The following is a 20,004-nucleotide window of genomic DNA, read 5'->3' on the forward strand; positions in this document are numbered from 1 at the left end:
AGCCACAGATTGGGAAAAAATACTTGCAAAAGACACATCTGCTAAACTGTTAACCAAAATACACAAAACATTCTTAGGGCTCAATAAGAAAACCACTTGATTAAAAAATGAGCTGAAGGCTTCACCAAAGATACACAGATGACAAATAAGCATATGAGAAGTTGCTCCACATCATATCATCAGGAAAACGCAAATTAAAATAATGAGACATTGCTACATGCCTATTAGAGGGGCCAAAATCCAGAACAACGGCAAAACCAAATGCTGGTGAGAAGGTAGAGCAACAGGAACTGTCATTCATTGCTGGTGGGAAAGCAACATGGTGCAGCCACTCTGGAAGACAGACTGGTGGTTTCCTACAGAACTAAATACACTCTTACCATACATTTCAGCAATTAAGTGTGCTCCTTCACAATTATCTAAAGGAGCTGAAAACTAATGTTCACATGAAAACCCACACACAGATGTTTATAGCACCTCTTTTTCTTTTTTCGGTGCACGGGCTTAGTTGCTCCGCAGCATGTAGGCTCTTCCTGGAGCAGGGATCGAACCCATGTCCTCTGTGTTGGCAGGCAGATTCTTAACCACTGCGCCACCTAGGAAGCCCAATAGCACCTCTTTTTCATAACGTCAAAGCCTGGAAGCAACCAAGATGTCCCTCAAGGGGTGAATGGATAAATAAACTGGTCCATCCAGACCATGGAATATTATTTAGCACTAAAGAGAAATGAGCCGTCAAGCCATGAAAAGACATGGCGTGAAAGAAGCCATTCTGAGAAGGCTATGTGTGTGATTCCGACCATATGACATCCTGGAAAAGGCAAAACTAAGGAGACAGTAAAAAGTTGTCAGCCGTTGCCAGGAGCTCGGCGGGATTGGGGTGGGGAGATAAATGTGCAGAGCACAGAGGATCTTCAGGGCAGTGAAACCATTCCATATGATGCTATAATGAGGGATACATGTTATCATACACTTGTCCAAACCCACAAATGTACAACACCAAGAGGGAACCCTAACCTAACTATGGATTTTGGGTGATTATGATGTGTTAATGTAGGTCTGATTGTAACACATGTTCCACTCTGGTGGGGGATGTTGATACTGGGCAGTCTGTGTATGTGTGGGGGCAGGGGGTATATAGGAAATCTCTATAACTTCCTCTTAATTTTGCTGTGAACCTACAACTGCTAAAAAAAAAAAAAAAAGGCAAAGAATCAAAACAAGAAAATGAAACTAGAGGCTCACTTTTGATCTTTTATATTTTGCTCATGAAATAACTTGCATTTTATACTCTAGAAAACATGAGTAAACAAAAGCTAGTACTGAATATTAAATACCATATTTGCTTATTTTTTAACTGAAAACTAGGCTATTCTGCTAATTATTGCTATTTGAATAATGGATATTTTAATAAGTGGATTTTACATTTATACCTGGTTACGGTGAAATGGAAAGTATATCAATAACTGAGGTTCTTCTTTGTAAACAGAATACCTGGCCCCAGGAGCTTCAGATTTAATAGAAGTAATACGTCTGATTCCTGAGCTCTGCTCTATGGCTGGAAGGCAGGGGCCTAACGCACAGCTGAATCCTCAGCAGCAAACACAGTGCCCTGCACACTGCAGGTACTCCAGAAATGCTGGGGTACGTGATGACTCCAAATATTTTGGGGACACATCTGAATCACTGATGATGCTTAAAAATGCCCCAGACCCACCCAGCCCACCAGCATACAGAACTACAAAGAAGCATGCTAGAACATGTTAATTACATGTAATTTCATTGTCCACCAGCACAGCAACAGTATTGAGAAAAGGGGGGTGGGCCCAGCATTTACATTATCTATAAAATTTAAGAGAAATTATTCAAACAGGCTATTAAAACCTGTAACATTGATGGCCTGGAAAATGAAGAACCAAGCCCAGGATCCACCATCCTGGGGTAGGATGTGAGCAAATGTATTCAAAGCTTCACGATTTGTTTTATGAATTCTCCTACTTCCTAAAAACTAGCAGAGTTTTGAAATTACTAGGCCCTCAAACTTATACTAAATGAGAGAATATAGCTGCCTTCTCCTTGAGATCAATCTGCCCTTCTAATTATATATAGAAGATGCTAATTCAACTCATTCCCCCAAACACATACAATTTTACAATTATGAGAAATTTCCAATGTCGTTAAGTATGGAATTTTCTATGAACATCTTAGGAATTAGGATACAATTTTTATTCTTGGTACTTGAACAATTAAGAGGTCTTTTTAAATCCTAAAACTCTACATATAAGCACTCAAAGCTTTAAGTATTGCTCAAGTCAGTTATAACTGAATCTTAATTCAGTTAGTGTATAGATTCTTCCTACTTTAAATACTAAGTGACTTCCAAGGAGGTGACACCAGCATCACTGGTGTGAGCAGCTTTAGGAACCTTGAAGGTGACCATAACTGCTTCATATTTACCAGGTGCTAAACAGACTGACTGGTTTGTCCATATAAACTAGCTTTAGGGCTTCCTAGGTGGGGCAGTGGTTAAGAATCCGCCTGCCAACGCAGGGGACATGGGTTCGATCCCTGGTCCAGGAAGATCCTACATGCTGCGGAGCAACTAAGCCCGTGCGCCACAACTATTGAGCCTGCGCTTTAGAGCCCGTGAGCCACAACTATTGAGCCCATGTGCTGCAACTACTGAAGCCCACATGCCTAGAGCCCATGCTTTGCAACAAGAGAAGCCACAGCAATGAGCAGCCTGCGCACCACAATGAAGAGCAGCCCCCACTCACCGCAACTAAAGAAAGCCCGCGCACAGCAAAAAAAAAGACCCAACACAGCCAATAAAATAAATAAATAAAATTTAAAAACAAACAAAAAAACAACTAGTTTTAACTCTTAAAGACCGAATTTCAGCTCTCAGTTTCAGCACAACGCTTTTACAGGCACATTTATTCAATGATCTAGTGTTATATTTGCATGTATTTCATTTCCAAGCATTTTCATTCACTTTAAAACAAGGAAAAACAGTATTACATTGGATCATGATTATCTACACCATGCATGTTTTTCAAACTGAGGGCTGCAGTCCATTAACGTGTGGGCCATGAAATCAGCGTAGTAAATGGTTAACTGGAATGTTTCAAAAAGTGAAAAAGAGAGGAGCTCATAGAACATAATAAGTATTACTCAGTGCATCTTTAATTCAGTTATGTCTGTGTATGTACTGAGTTAACCTACAAAATTCAATTCTTACTGCAGACATAATTCAAGAAGCACAGAGTGACATTACACAATGACAGGACTATTTCAAATAGTTAATATAAAAGTGCATGTGAGACTTCCCTGGTGGTACAGTGGATAAGACTCCACGCTCCCAACGCAGGGACCCAGGTTCAATCCCTGGTCAGGGATCTAGATTCCACATTCATGCTACAACTAAGAATTTGCACACAACTAAGGAGTCGGCGAGCCGCAACTAAGGAGCTCAGGAGCTGCACCTAAGACCTGGCACAACCAAATAAATGTGGATGTTTGAAGACACTTTCAAGTTTTGGTTCCACAACTCACAGGCTGTGTGAGCTTGGGCAGATTGCTTAACTTCTGTGCCTATGATGACCGCAATTATAATACAGATAGATATATACATAATGCGGACAATAACAGTACCTATCTCATAAAGTTGTCATGAGACATAGATGAGTTATGTAAATAAACTGTTTAGAAGGGTACCAGACATATAGTAAGCATTTGCTACTTTTCATATTATCACTTCAACAAAGGTTATCAGATGTCCTTGAAATTCCTAACATGGTACTTAAATAAGGCAAAAAAAAACTTCTCAGGGGGAAATGTCAAAGCCAGCATGCTTATTTAAGTCAAAATGAAGTAATGTTGCCCGAAAATTTCACAATACCCTTGGATAACATAACACTAGGGATACTTCCCAAATTCCCACCAAAGTGGACCCATCATCAGAAGACAGGGAGCCTCGTATTCTGACGACCACAGCATCCACCCCAACGCAGCTGCTAAAAGTTCAGATTTTCTTTGAAATCTCATTTGTTCTTAAAATTCATCTGGATCTCTCATTCCAACACCAAATACACTTAATAGACGGCTTTGAAACACCAGCATGAGAACTGTTTTCCACCCTAGTTCGTGGGTGGATCCACCGAGTGCGCACACCCGCGTCCCAGCCATCGCCCTGATGTCCTGCTGCCGCAGCATCCTCAGGACCCAGGCCAACACAGACAGGCAGGCACAGACAGCAAGGCGTTTTCATTCCTGAGACCACCAGCATGCTGGCGGCACAGGAAAACATCTTCAGGCCACTGAGGGTGGAATTCTAGACACGGACCTTCAACTGGGGAGGCAGAATGGTATGTCACGTGCACACGACGGGTCTCCTGCTCCTGGTGAGGATGCTGCTTCAGTAATGGATGGACTGTTCTGCGACACATGCTGTCACTTTCGTTTCAATGAAATGTTTCATCTCACAGTTCCCACAATTCTGTTCAACTCATACCCAGACCTCCCTCCTGTGTGGCCACGACTTGCCCTGTAGTTGGTGAGTGCTAGGCCCTGAAATACTATCTGCTAAGCCAGCAGATTCTGAAAGTTACCACATCACTAAGTGAACAAGATCATTCATCTAATCCAGATTCTCAAGCCTTTTCATTACTTTTCTTCTCACTAATACAAATAAATTAACCTTAAGTTCAAAAATTCTGTCCAGCAGCTCCCTCTAGCTAAATGAATTTTCAAGACACGTCCCACTTCACTACAAACTGGTTCGAAAAGAATAAACAGTCCCACCTCTACACTCAATCTGATTTGGAGCTTTCACATTTTGATTCGTTTTGAATACAATTTACCAGTTTATTCTCCTTACTGAAGGTATGAGCGATCCAGGGGTGCCTTCTTTTAGGCATCTGGATAGTGCTTCTCGCCACGCAGGGTCGTGAAGAGCCAGAGGCACCTATCGCTCCTGGGGGTCTGCACCCCGACCCCCACCATGTGCACACGTGCTGTGCTGACTTGATAAAAAGCACCCTGTGGAAAATGTCCTTATCAGCTACAACAACATCAAGTAAGTAGTCAGAGATCTACTCTTATCCGGGAAAAGGGTATAAGGAGATACACTGTACAAAAAAGTGTGTGTTTAAACCTGGGGTTGCGTCTATCAAGTATAAATCGATTAAATTCAGTCTCTCAATTATTTGAGTACATTTTCTGAGTTGATGAAAACATACCATTTGATCACCTCCAATAAGGGAGGTTTTTCCTTTTCTTGGTGGTGGTGGGGGGGGGGGGGCATTTAAAAAATCTTGCTCCCCACTCTGACTCAAAATGATCTGACCGTATCTATAACAAAGGAAAAGATCTGGAAAAACCTATAACAGCTTCACCTAAGAAAATGATTCTGAAACTAACTGAAGCTTCTAGCATTTTTCACTTGTGTTTTATTGTTTGTTTTAGTTGAACTGGTTCTAGTCAAGATGTCTCTTTTCAGTTGCAAAAACTTGTAGTGAATTTCCTTCATGATCTGCATAACTTGTTTTTATGGTCACCACAAAAGTAGTGGGTTTTTAGGTTACTGTTTAGGGGCAGAAGAGACAAAAGCAGTGCATTTCATTTCTACAATAATTAAACCCCACATTTTAAATAAGAACAAAGAACATCCTACATGTTGAGATTGGTATTGACGTCTATCAATACACTACTTGTGACTTGGGGCACTACCCTCGTCTTTCAGACAAGCTCAAGTTTGGCGGAGGAAGCTTCAGAGAAACGTCTGTCAAAATTCTTGATTCACATAATTTACTTCATTAACTGTGTATATTTTCTCAAGCACGGTTTTCAAGCTTATGCTTCAAACAGCTTATTCTGAAAACCATCAAATCATGTTCTCAGTTGAAAAAATAGTAATTTTATAAAACAACATAAAAAAAAAAAAGATTCACAAAATTCAGATTTCTCCAGTTTATCAAGAACTCACATACATAAAAAACGGGCACCTTAGAGTACTTGAGCTTCACAAATATGGTTCAGTTTTTTAAAAAATAAAATTTAGACATCAACACTTTACAAATAAATCAACTTTTGCAAAGCATAAATGCAATGAACTATTAGAAAGAAGCACATTTTAGGACAAATTTTTTTTCAGATCACACACACCGAGTATGCACTTACACTCACTTAGTCTACACCAGACTGTCAATAAAACACAAGAATCTTCCCCTGCATTGGGGGGGGTGCGGGTGAGGGGGTGGGAACCCTCTTTTTAATGTAAAACTGCAGTTAGATTCACTGCTGCCAAGGGAGTCATCTGAATGTGTTTTAAAATCATTTTCTACAACTATTAAGGGAATCCACTGTCCTAGTTAGACACACACACACTCACCTATAAATCTACCATAAAAAGCAATGTGGATTTTTTGGTTGCAAGGCATGTGGGATCTTAGCTCCCCAACCAGGGATCGAACCTGCAGCTCCTGCTTCAGAAGGCGAAACCACTGGACCAAAACATAAAACAGAAACAATACTGTAACAAATTCAATAAAGACTTAAAAAAAAAAGTCCACATCCAAAAAAAAAAATCTTAAAAAAAAAACAACTGTGGCTGTCCATTTTACACCACATCCATACTTTCAGAATGAAACAGTGTAACATGGTTTGTTGGTTATAACCTGTGAATTCTTTAATCATAGACATTTTCCATAAATCAGCCTATCAAAAGAAAATTTCTCACTTGCAATTTGTTATAGGTTAAATCTCAAAATTAACAGACCTTCCCCAAATTGGTTTGTTTTACCGAAATCGCATTAAGTTTTATAGGTAGAATGTTTGAAGAACCAGGACACGACAAAGAGCTGGCACCCACATCAGCCACCTTCAAGTGACAAGTGCCGCAGATCAGCACCGGGCACACGGCCTGACTTTCAGTGTTTTTTGAGCTTAAAGGGATGACATGGGAACGTGCAATGAAGGGCCGGCGAGGACGGAGATCAGAGCCCACGTCGGCCGATCATGGGGACGCAACACCTGCTGGGGACAGACTCTGTAGCCAGGGAGCCGTGACAAACCCTGAACACTGGCCACGGAAGCTGGTGACAGAGCCCAACACGGTAGGCACCAAGACAGGGCATTTTGAAGGAAGAACTAATAGTACTTGGTAGTCACTAAATACGGAACATGACAGTCTCAGAGAGAATGCCTGAAATAGAGAAGCTGGATGTGGCCTGGGCAGCAAATGAGATCAGTCTGGGGAGGTTGTGAGGGCGGGGAGGGCAGGTGGGCCCCGGGGAAGCCCTGCGGGCAGGGAGAAGGGCTGCTGGGGCTCAGCTGGGAGGCACCCAGCTACCCCCCAGCAAAGTGAACTAGAACAGAGAATCGGGTCCACGAGGTACCTCCTGAATGTCCATGAAAAGAAGATACAACCAGAAGAGCAAAGTATTCTCCACAGAAGCTAAGGCCAAGAGATGATTCAAGAAAAAAGGATGAGAAGCTGGTCCAGAAGCTTGGAAAACAATGCATGTTACATGCCCTCCTTAAAGCAGCCAAAACACTCTAGAAGACAGACACGGTTACGCTTTCCAAACATACCATGCGAACGGTGTGCACACTCTGGAAACCACTGAGGCAAGAATGCAGGGGAACCCATTTAAAATATCAGGAAAGAATCTAAGAGAACCTGAACGAGGAGAAGCCAGGTCTGAGTTTCAATGGACTGAAGTGCTTTGAAAACTCTGGCAGTTGAGACTAAAAATTTTGAAACATCTTTGTAGATAATGTTACAAACCAGCATTTTCTGGGTTTAGAAAGTACTTTCAACATAGGACACCTCCCAGAAGATGTGAACAATGCGCGCTTTGATCCTGCTGCTGTTCCTCAGCAGTGAGGACAGGTTAACGCTGGTCCCTGTGCTTAAAAAATCCTTAGACTTCCTGCAACAGCATTTAGGGTTTATATTTAGACAAGGAATAAAGTGAAGCAAGAGCAGACGACTGCACGTCTAAGTCTGTACCCTCGAGGGTCCCGATCTCCGTGGCACTTCCCACACTGCTCCCAGAACACGAGCCGTTCAAGACACTGGTCAACGCTCCACGGAAGAGAGAAGCAGCCAACGCCGCTGCTTACTCCAGACCACACCTCCACTGCACAGCCTGGCATCTTCCACACCTCCGATTCTAAAATCAGTATGTGCTCTACGAAACAAAACATATTCTTTAATGTGGTAGTAGGGTTTGTTTCTCTCAAAGACTATTATTAAACTAAGGGTACACCTTATAGACACACACACATCCTATAAGATACACACTCCCTGTAAAATAGATGGCTCCCTGTAAGTCCCACAACGTACATGTTAAAAGCCCCTCAATATGCAAGCTAGCACTTCCTAAACGTATTTACTCACAGATCTTCCCTTCTGCTCCAATATCTTATGTGTCACAGAACATAGATGGGCAAATATGGCTCTAAACAAATAAAAAATTATTGAAAATGCAGGGAGTGCTAAAGCTAAGCTCATTTATTATAAAAATAATAGTGACTAAACAGCTTTATAAGGTCAAGTGATTACATGCATGATAGGCTACACCATAAATGCCCCAGCTAAGCTGCAGACATTCAAAAACAAAAACAAAACACACAAGACCCTGCACAGGACAAAGGCAGGAACACACGGGACACTTGCAAAGCTACCAATAAGGAGTAAAGCCAGCAAAGCTGCTCATCAGGCCAAGCGTCTTCAGCATCCCGAAGCCCTCCCTTCTGACTTTTTGGTCCACCACCCTCTGGTTTCAGGAGTCTCTATCTGATGAATGACTAGGAAACCATTGCTGCACCGAGTGTCCAAGGCTACCTTCACCGTGGGAAGTGGAGGAAAGACTTCTGTGCAAAATGAGGCATTTATTTCAAGAAACAGAGAGCTGAGGGGGAGCAGTTTCAAAGCTGCCGAAGTGGGTTCAGCCCAGCCTCTGGCACATTCTAAGTGCTAGGGAACAGTGGTTATTACCACATGCAAGATGATCCTGTAAGACTGGTGAAGTCAGAAGAAATCACTTCTTTCTTTCCACCCTCGCCCAAACCGCAGTCCCCTAGTTCTCAAAGACAAACTTGGGGCTCGGGGAGGGGGAAGCCTCCAGCTCTCACGCCTGGGCCTCCACTTGGGACTGAAGTCTGTGGTCCATGGTTTCTCAGCCTCATCCAGGATTTCAAACCTTTCCTTCCAGTCTGACCAGAGCAGGCCTCCCTCCCTCCTGCAGGAAGGGGGCTATGGGCTCTCTGGCCTTTCTCCCACATCCAGACTTTCAGATGCTTCCCGGGCACCTTTAACTCTGTTAGTTAATAGGGGGCATGTTTCTGTGCACCTGTTTCCTCAGATGGCCAACAGTATTCCTAATTTGTGTCATTTAGAATACATTTCTAAAATCAATGATGTTGATTTAAGTAACGGTTCAATGTTCCAAGCTATAGTATGTCAAAAGAATTTTTCTAATTTTTAGCAAATTTACATTCTTAGACATAACGACGACAGGTTTAAACATCCATCTACTGTCGCTAGCAGTTGTAAAGTTAGCAAAAAAGGATAGGAAGTTCACAGCATCATTAAGAAAAGCAAACTTCCACACTCTTGACAATTAATTAGAACATAATCCAGTGCTGTAATTCAACAAAATAACAAAACATAAATGAGATTCATGAGATTAAAGCAGTTCATGGAGGGCGTGAAACCTGATGGGACCAGAAGCAGCTGAAGGATGAGCATGGGGGGCTGGGAAGATGAGCACTGCTGCAAGGAGACCCTGACGACAACGGCTGAAAGTCAGATATTCAATCCTACACGTCACCACACCTGGAGAGGGACCTGCAAGTAAAGCGAACACCAGACTCCAGCACTGAACTGAGTGGCCAGAAACATCTTGCTCAGAAGCAGGTTCACTGCTTCTATTGTCTTTTGTCTTCATAAGCTAATCCACTGAATTATAAATACATGTGTGCTGTAGAAAGTTGGAGGAAAAAATAAAAACCAAAAGAATAAACTAAAAATAACCCATAATTCCACTGCTCAGAGATAATCACTATAAACATTTTGATTTAAAAAAAAAAAGTACATACACACTAAAAAAAAAAGGAAAATTTTAGATATTACATATACTGTTTTATAGCATGTTTCTGTCTCACTCATTAGAGAATTACAGAAATGCAAAGATTTATCTAAAAATGTTGAGGTCATAACCCTTAACAGCAAAAGCTGAAAACAAACGCTCAATAAGAAGGCATTAAGTAGTGCACCTATGACAGAATATTAATCATTTTTATATTTTCTTAGACTAAATCCTTAAAAGTATATTAGCGATTTCAAAGTGCATATATATATTATTTTTTACATAGTTCTCTCAGAAAAATTATTCTTTTCCAGGCGATGAATAAATGGACTCATTTCTCCACACCCTCATCAGAAGTGGCCTGTTTTTCAATCTATGCGGAAATTTTTAAAAACAGTATCTCACTGATTTGTTTTTCTAGGAGTACTGCTAGTAAAGCTGAAATTCTTTTTCTTGTTTCTTGATCCTTTTAAAAATTACCAGTTTGCTCATTTTCCCCCCATGGGAGAGGGGAGGATATCATCTTTATCTTACTTTTATAAGCCCTCTTTTTATAGTAAGGAAGTAAATTTACTTATAAGTTACAATATTTCTTTCAGTTTGTCATTTGCTTTTTAAATCTATTTATGGCATTTTAACACAGAGAAGTTTAATTATTCTAAAGTAATCAAAAGAGGCACTTCCCTGGTGGCTCGGTGGTTAAGAATCCACCTGCCAATGCAGGGGACATGGGTTCAAGACCTGGTCCAGGAAGATCCTAGATGCCGCAGAACAACTAAGCCCGTGCGCCACAACAACTGAGCCCACGCATCACAACTACTGAAGCCCACGTGCCTTAGAGAGAAGCCACCACAATGAGAAGTCCTCACACAGCAATGAAGGGTAGACCCCCTCTCCACAAATAAAGCCTGCAGCAACCAAGACCCAATGCAGCCAAAAATAGATAAATAAATTTTAAAAAATAATAAAGTAATCAAAAGAGCCTTTTCCTTTACAGTTCCTACTTTTGGTATGATGTTGAGAGGTTTCCTCCATTCGGCGATCATTTGTATTATCTTTTGGTTCTTAGAATAGTGGGGGGGGGCGCAGTGCGGGGGGATATTTTAAAAACACACAAGTTCACCATCCTAAAATTACAACCACTTCTACTACTTTAAGTATTTTCACCAGTACATACACATTTTAAGAACACATTTCATACAATCTGTTTTCCAAAGTATTTTCTGACACAGGGCCTTTTTTAAAAATCGCAGCTTGTTAGAGTCAACAGTCTTAAATGGTTTTATGAATTTTTGCAAGGCCAGTGAGTCACATCACACCCAACTTTACAATAGTCCCAAAGTTCCAGAACTGTTCATTTCTGTCCCATCAGTGCCCAATTACTCTCCTTCAATGTCCCCCAGTTACTAAAAGACCGAGAAGAATAAGCTCATTCTTGGTAGGCAACCCAGTTCTGCATAATGAATTCTGTCCTAATTATCAGTGATAAGGTATCAATCTCGAAAGCACTGCAATTTTGCTCTCTTCTCCTCTTCTACCTTCATATAAATCAGACACTTTGGGAGCATGTGGTTAAAAGCTGGAGCCCTGGAATCACGGTCATGTTTTAACTCAGGCCTCACCCCTGACCAGGCCTGACCTTAAATACCCAAAGCCTCGGCTTCTTCCCCTTGACGCTGTCAGGGGATTGAACAACAGCACCTACACTCCGTGGGGCCTGGTCAAGATTTGAAGTGGAAGGATGTTTGTGAACAAAGTGTGACTTACTTGAGTTGTGGCAGGCAGCACCCTGGCACCGGGGGACACATGTCCATCACAAGTTCCTGGCCCTACAGGAGGACTGTCCAGTGGGAGAAAGGAATCACACGTCCAGTCCAAGGTTAAGTGCTAGGACAGTGACCCGGGTGGGACCCCAAGGGAGGCTCCCACCCCAGATGGAGCATCGGGACCTGAGAGGACCCTTTCTGAAGGAGCAGGATTCTGTCAGGGACAGGAAGGGGACACGGTACTCAAGGGCGAGGGCACGCATGAGGAAAGGGCAGCAGGGCCAACTCTGGGAACCGGCGCTGCAGTGATGGGGCAGCCGCCAGGAGCCCGCTCACTCGATGCAGGGGAAAAATTTAAATGACTACCAAGCCTAGGCTTCACAACCCTGCTTCTCAAACACGAATAAGATCACGCTTTATGGGATGGTACCTCAAATGTTGTTAATGTTAGAAGCTATGGGATTTCCATGGAATCCACAAACTTTGAGGGCCTGAAGAAAACTGAGTCAATTAAAAACCATCTCGCTTTATAAATGAGGAAATAAAGGCTCGGCAAAGTTAAGTTCAAACTAGGTCCCATGTCTTCTCTCCCAAGTAACATGTTCTAAACCTAAGAAAAAATAAATTAAGAAATCACACACCTGTCTTTTTTAGAAGCTATATAACATTCTTGTCAATAAAAAACTTAAAAGCCATCAAATAATAGTTTACAGTGTGCATTATTAAATGGACACATTATAAACAAAGAGCTTAAGATCTTTAGTAATAAACTCAAGGTTTTATTTAAATTTGATTTATTCCCCATTTCATGGTCACTTAGCAGTTTTGAAAGGCAAAGGAAAGAAAACAATTTTTTGAGAAACTACCCGATATCCCCACCTCCCCAAAAAACAAACAAAAAAAACAAGGTAAACTTCAAATTGGTCCTTGGAACTTTCCTGGTGGCGCAGTGGTTAAGAACCCACCTGCCAATGCAAGGGACACAGGTTCGAGCCCTGGTCCGGGAAGATTCCAGATGCCATGGAGCAACTAAGCCCATGTGCCACAACTACTGAGCTTGTGCTTTAGAGCCCACAAGCCACAACTACAGAGCCCGCGTGCTGCAACTACTGAAGCCCGTGTGCCTAGAGCCCATGCTCCACAATGAGAAGCCTGTGCACTGCAACAAAGAGTAGCCCCCACTCGCCACAACTAGAGAAAGCCTGTGTGCAGCAATCTAGACCCAAAGCAGCCATAAATAAACAAACAAGTAAATCCCTTCAAATTGGTCCTTAAAAATGGTACACTCTTTTCTCCAGCCATATCTGAAAGACAAGCTCAAAATTCAGCCAATGGTTCCCAAAAGACATTTTATTCCAGACTCAACTGCTGAGGGTAGAAAGCCCATGGCCTTGAACCTATAGAGGGCCAAAACAGCAAGGAATAAAACACAAACACACCCCTGTGTCTTTTGGGTCCTAATTTTCAACTTGAAGGATGGCAAGTAACAAGTCCTCAATCTAAAGCACATCCGTTTGCACTCTTCTTGCTGAAAGAAAGGCATACTATATAATACCATGCTTGCTGGGCAAATTGGGTGTGAACTTCTGATAAAAGGCCCTCAAGGACCCAAGAAAGGTCTCTCCTGTGAAAAAGGTCACTTGGGCTCTAGCACCACCACTGCGTTTGCATCATCTTTCCAACAGGGAAGAGCCTTAACTAACCAAAGGATTTCACTTCAAAGGTAAGGCTGCAACATTCGACCTGAGAGGAAAGACCTCAATCTTGTTTTTAAAAACAAACAAAAAAACAAAAAAATTTAAACATCGGTACCTTAAAACTAGTTTTGAAAGAAGAAAAAAGCAAATTAAAGTTTTACAACTTATTTTCTTGGCACTTTCCTGGACTGCCACAGCTGAAGAAAACCTGAGCATTTTTCTGTCGGGGCACTGTGTAAGTGCCCGGGGTGTTGTAACAACAGTTAGAATAGAGTTTGCATTCTCACCCAGTGTAAGTGCAGTGACTGTTTCTGTAGCCAAAATTCGAGGTGGTCAAACACTGGGTCTAAGTTAGAATTATCCCAGATTTATTCATTAAAAAAACAACGGAGGTACCCATGAAGAAGTTCTATGCAATCTCCTTTGGGGATGCAAAAATAAAGAAGGAATATCTCCTGCCGTCAAGGAATTCAGTCTGAAAATATGGGAAGTAAGGCTGCTTTAACAACCCAGACTAAGTTATCTCTAGAGGATAATATTCAGTAAGAGGCAAAGGAGTCGACTGAGGCTATAATATCTAAGGAAGCTGCAGAATCAGCCCAGGCATTCACTGGGCTGTTAGTTCCCCATGTGGTGGGCGGACGTTAGCAAAAGGGGGCGTGCCTGCAAGGACCTGAGCCAGTGACCCTAAAACACAGAAGATATTACAAATTGGAGTTATTTTGTTTTGTTTCCTTTTTGGTAAATTAAGTTTTTAAAAGATGACTCCGATAACAAAAAAAGTTAAACATTTTTAGAGAGTATTTCAGCCCCCCCCCCCTTAAGCCGAATGCACACTCTCTCGAAACCTCCAAAAATGGGCATAATAGAGTTAAAGCACACCAGTCTCCTGTCTGCGTGCTTCAGAATTTGAAATGCGATGCAACTATTTCGACTTACACGGAAAGCAACAAAGAGAACTTTCAAGTAATTTTTCCCCTAACATCCAAGAACCCTTTTAGATCCAAAAGGTCTAAAAATCTATCAAAAAAAAAATTTTTTTTTTAACAAAATGACTCGTTTTGTTTTTTAAACAGCATTCCCTGTTTTGCCACACAACCCATACACACTCCAGGATTTCAGAAAATCGGGTAGACCGAGTGGCCACAAAATGAAGTGCTAAACTTACAACTGCACATGCTTTTGCAGCGTGTTAAGATATGTTGAGGTCCTAGAAGCTCAGGGCTTAAAGTAAAAGTGGATTTAGCTCCCTTTTGTCACTCCGGTGAGTGCATTTCCAAAACTGCGTGACCACTCCGCTACTAACTTGGATTGTTTTAATGCCACTACGGCGAAGGGCAATTACACAGAGCAAATAAATACTTGAGCAAGTTATCTGCAATTCTCCATTTGCACCCTCGCCACTAACCCCAGCTGCGAACTACGATCAGCAACAGTGATCCAATCGGAAAAGAGGATCCTATTTTTGGCAGAGAGCTCGCTAAAGGGAGAAAACCCTGAACTTTGGGGGATCTGTCTCAAGGAATGTTCACCAGGCGTTTCTCGCCGGACCAGCGCTCGGCCACCAGCACACACGGGCGGAGGGAGGGGCGCGCGGGGCGACCCCCGCTCGCGGGCGGCGGGCGCCCGGGTTACCTGCGAGGTCAGGCGCGCTCCCGCCGGGCGCAGGGCCGGGGGCGCGCCGAGGCGGCGGCGCAGGCCCGGCCCGGCCCGGCCCGGCCCGGCCCGACTTGCGGGCGCTCGGCGGGCGCCTGCGGGGCTCCGTCCCGTTCGGCCGCCGCACTCGCATCCCTGCGCGCCTCCCTGGCCGGCTTCCCCAGGAGAGCGGGGCAAAGGGGGCGACTATTACCCAATAATAGCGCCCCGCACAGTCGCAACAATGCGGGCGAGGAGCCGCGGGCAGGGAACCGGAAAGCAGAGAGCCCGGCTGCGCGGCTCCCTCAGCACGCCAGCCCAGTACTTTACTTCAGAGCACAAGTCGGGGGCCAGCGACGCTCGGGGGAGACGTGATACCGGGGAGCGAGGGAGGGCACGGGTCCGGGCGCCCCGCGGGGGTCGCCGCCCGGAGAGAGCCTAGGCGCGCGCGCCCAACCGCCCGGCTCCGCTGCCCGAGCCCGGTCGCGCTGGGAAAGGGGCGGGCGCCGCCAGGCCGCCGCCTCGGGCGCGATGAATCGGGCTTTTTCCCAGTGCGTAGTCCGGGCCTGGCCGCCCCGAGCCCGCGTCCGGGGCCGCGGACCGGCCAGGCCCCAGCCCGCCGGGGTGACTCAGGGCCGGGCCGCGCGCTCCCCTCCCGCCCCCGGCGCCCTCCGCCCACGAGTCCGCCGGCCCCGCCGCCATTCCGCCCGGCCGCGGCTCGGCGGCTCAGGCCTCGCCCGGCGCCTGGGCTCGGCCGCCGCGGCCCCAGTCACTGCGACACCGCGGCTCCGGGCCGGGCCTGCGCCGCCGTCGCCGCCTCCCCTCGGCCCCGGCGCCGCCGACACTCACCCGCATTTCCCGGGTGCCTAAATGGCTCCGGCGACGTCTCCACCTGGTCGCTGGGCCCGGCCCCGGTTAAATCCCCGTCCCGCCAAGGTCTCGCCGCGTCCCTCAGCCGCCGGGGCTGCCCCGCCTGGAGCTGCGTGCGACACGGCTCCCGCCTCCTCCTCCTCCCTGCCCGCCCGCCGGCCCTCCTCCCGCCGCCGCCGCCGCCGCCTGCACCACGCAACCTCCGCCCTCTCGCCTTTCCTCCGCCGCTCCCCGCCCTCCCGGCCTCACCGGCTCCGGCTCCCGCGGGGGAGAAGCTGGTGGGGGAGGGCCGGAACGCACCGCCATCGGCGTCCGGGGCGGGGGAGCCGGGAAACCGTCGCCGCCATCTCCCCACCAGCCCGCTGCGCGGGAGGGGCCCGGAAGCCTCCCGCCCGCCGCGGCCCCGGCCCCGCGGCCCCCCGTGCCGCCGAGGGCCCGCTCGCGGGGCTGGTCTCTACCTGAAAGCCCGCGGCCCCTGGCCCTGAAGCCCCGCGCGCTCCCCGGCCGGGCGCACCGGATCCTCCTCCAGGTTTTACAGCCTCCCTCTCCTTGGGGCCGCCTCTAAGGACCCGGCTTCCCGCCACTTCGGGCCGAACGAGGAGGGGTCACCTTCTTAGGTCGGGGTACCAGCCTGGAGAGAAACTGCCCCTAGGTACCCCGGAGGCGAGGGGCTCACACACCTCCTCCGGCGCGCCCACAGACCCTGAACCCTGAACCGACACGGATCACAGCTACGCCCGGTGGATCTGCCTCGCCGGCTGGGAGAATAACCAAAAGCCCCGTCCCGACCGGCTGATAAAGTCTGAGATGGGCCAGTGGCCCTGAAAAGCAGGCGCAGACCGAGAAACGTGTCGTCCATTCTCGAGCCCCAGGACACCTGCGGGCCTCGGCGCTCGGCACCTGAAAGCCCGAGCTCCTCGGCGCCTCTCTCTCTCGCAAACCAAAATGAGCTTCTCTCTTCAAACTCTTTTTTAGGCAAATGTTGACAAAGATCCACTTTATCATTAATCTCTGTAAAGACAATGGAACTGAAGATTTTACATATATGGATGGATGAGGTGTGACTATAGGATTGTTTTCACGTGTGGTCTGGAGTAGTTCCTCGCACCCACGTGAAATTAACTCACAACTGGGTGCTTGAAATACACATTTTGGCAGCACAAATAGCCACCTGGCTTCCTATGGTGATACAGGTGAGAAAACGTGGACTTGGGAGGGCTTCCGCTTTAGTATCGTGATGGTCCATGAACGAGCGCGGAAGGGTCTCAGATTATCTGGGCAAAAGACCTGATGAATGTAACTTCCTGTTTTGCTCCAAACTAAAACTTTAAGTATCACCTTGGCGTGGAAATCCTAGGCCCAGAGCAGAGGGCTGCCCCCATAGTCCTCACTGTTTCCCGAAGAGTAGGGATTTCTCTTAGAAGAAATATCCCCCTAGTATATGTGGTTCTTCCTATTGAAAAGCGGTCTTTTGTCAACATCTGTTAAGTATCTTTAAAAGTATGGCATTTGTCTATACTTGTCACCGAGGTATGTGATCTCAGTCTGTGTGAGGATTTTTAAGTTCTTGGTTTATATCCTATACTTCTAAATATTCAGAAGAAACTTAGATGTATTTAACTTTTTTGTGGGCACGTGGTAAGATTGAAGGTAAAAATGGAAGGCTTGTCCCTATAGATGATGCTTTCCACTGTACATATATGGCTTCTCTTAGACCCTCACTTCTTCCCTGTGCTTTCCTCAGAAGACAAGCTATCTCATCTCCAACTTCCCTTAATCTGTCCTCTCCCATCTCATCTCATCATTCAATATGGTCTTCTTGTCTGTGACTTCCCATAGCTAATACCCGAGCTGAGTGGGCCAGCTTTGCCTTTTGTTTGTTTCTCCCAACCTCTCTTTTTCCTTAATGGAAGGATTTAGTCCACTTCTACCATCCTCCCCACTTCTCAATACCTTAACTCCTAGTTCTTAACTTCCTTCTAGCCTTTGCTCTCCAGTCATCTGCACTGTAATTCTTAGCTCTTAGACTACACCATCGACTTCTACATCCACTTCACAACTGGGCTGCATGTGTACCACTTCTACCCTGGGCAGGTAACCTTGCCTCCTACCTAATGAATCTAAGGCCATCTAGTCTCTTTCCACGTCAAAACATTCTTCCTCCATCTTCCTCCCCCATCTCAGCAAAATTAATGTTGTCCTCCTTTCAGATGACCCAAAGTTTGGAGGGATAATTAGCTTGATAGATGTTAGGGTCAAAATTTTTTTTAAAAATTCAAACTAGTCATACTAGAATATTAGGCCAAAACTAGTGAAACCAAAAAGAACTTTACAAGTCTAAAACAATATGATGAAGTTGAAAAAGCCCACGTTTTAGATTTAGGTAGGCTTTGGTTTATACTCAAACTCAAACCACCATCTTTTGCTTTGGTTAAGCCAACTGTTACATGGGGATTAAAATACCTACCTCATAAGGTTGTTGTGAAGGGTAGTTCCTTCATGATTCCAGCAGAGTTTCTGAGGCACAAAGTGTTAGTTCCCTTTCTTTCCTCATCTTCCAGACAGTGGAAATCCACTGACTGGTAGTTGATAACACTGACATTTTCCAAGTCATAGGGGCCTAAAAACTCAAAATACTGACCCATGGACCTTGCACCCCAGAGCTAGTCACTGTCCTAGAGCACTCCTCCATCTATTTTGCTCAGTCTGTGAGGGCATACATTATCATCACACCCACTTTCCAAAGAAAAACCTGAGACCCAGAGACACTAGGCAATTTGCTCCAAATCACTCAGCTTGACCAGTGGCATACCCTGATGCAGTGACTCCCAAGTCCGGGTAGATCCACTCCTTTACTGTGATGTTTTCCCACACCTGGATTGTCCCTTTAACCTCCTGAATGGTTTTCCTGGTTCTCATCTTTGCTCTATGCTTTCAGCCTGTGTAGTGACTGAGCGTCAGTGGTTCTTGCCAAACTGATGCCTTCATCACTGAATCTCTGTCCTTTCAAACTTTTCATTGGCTCCCCATTGTTTACAGGGTTCAGTCCAAACTCTGACATAGCGCCTAAGGTTGACCATAATCTTGTCCTAACTTACTTTTCCAAATTTATTTCCAGCCATTTCCCAAAAGGAATTCTCAACTTCATCCCATCCTGTGAAGTCTACTGTTGGCCCACAAATTCCAGCCTTGAATCATCATTTATGAATGCCTACTTCCGTTTGTTCCCGGAACAAACAGAAATGGTCCCTCCTCCTTTCCTACATCTGCAAATCGTCCTCCCTTTTTCATATCCAGCTCACACCCGCTTCCAGGAAGCCTACTTTGCACCTTCTACACAGGCTTTTGTAACCTCTCCCTGATTGCCAGCCTCTCACATATGCCTTTAAACTACGTGGTCTGTGCCTTGGTCAGGCACTATTTCCTGATGTTCACCAGGCCCCTCAGCGTTGTGCCTGAAAAGAATGTTCAAAACTAACTGTTTACAAATCAAATTTGAAAGGGTACTGTGTCACTTGCTGAGCCACATGAGCCATTGTTTCTAAGACATGAGTAAGGAACTAGCTCTCCAGTGCAAAGTTAGTTCATTTAATGAGAGAGTTCCCAAACCTGTCTTTGCTTCACCGTCACCTGGGGATTTGAATACTGATTCCAGGGCCCATTCCAGGCCTACTGAGTCAAAATTGGGTGGGAAGGGGGAGGGAGGAAATTTGAAGCTGCCAGAGTTTATATCCTGGATTTACTACTTATTATCTGAGTAAGTTTGAACAAGTTAACCTCTCTGTGCCTTCCCCTATGAAATGAAAATAATAGTATCTCATCTGAGGTTTTTATAAATTAAATCCTTAAAAACATTACCAATGATGATGGTGATGGTGGTGATGATATAATTATCCAGGGCCAATCTGGTGACCTGAGTTTGGGAACCACTGATTTAAT

At 45.2% G+C, this 20,004-nt stretch overlaps 1 protein-coding gene across 4 annotated transcripts in view; it reads right to left on the reverse strand.

The window, feature by feature from the left end:
* CUL1 (cullin 1) overlaps positions 1-16,449 on the reverse strand; it is a 99,695-nt gene extending 83,246 nt beyond the window's left edge. The window contains exons 1-2 of one of the 4 annotated variants that reach the window (XM_057730225.1): positions 16,045-16,178; positions 8,015-8,195 (exon numbers count right to left, since the gene is read on the reverse strand). The gene's annotated coding sequence lies outside the window, so the exon portion shown is untranslated. Of the gene's footprint in view, positions 1-8,014; positions 8,196-16,044; positions 16,195-16,314 lie in introns of those variants that run through there. The other 3 variants (XM_057730227.1, XM_057730224.1, XM_057730230.1) reach the window with 3 other exon arrangements.
* Between the last annotated feature and the right edge of the window lie 3,555 nt (positions 16,450-20,004).

Source organism: Hippopotamus amphibius, chromosome 4 (assembly GCF_030028045.1).
Source record: "Hippopotamus amphibius kiboko isolate mHipAmp2 chromosome 4, mHipAmp2.hap2, whole genome shotgun sequence".
Lineage (NCBI taxonomy): Eukaryota > Metazoa > Chordata > Mammalia > Artiodactyla > Hippopotamidae > Hippopotamus > Hippopotamus amphibius.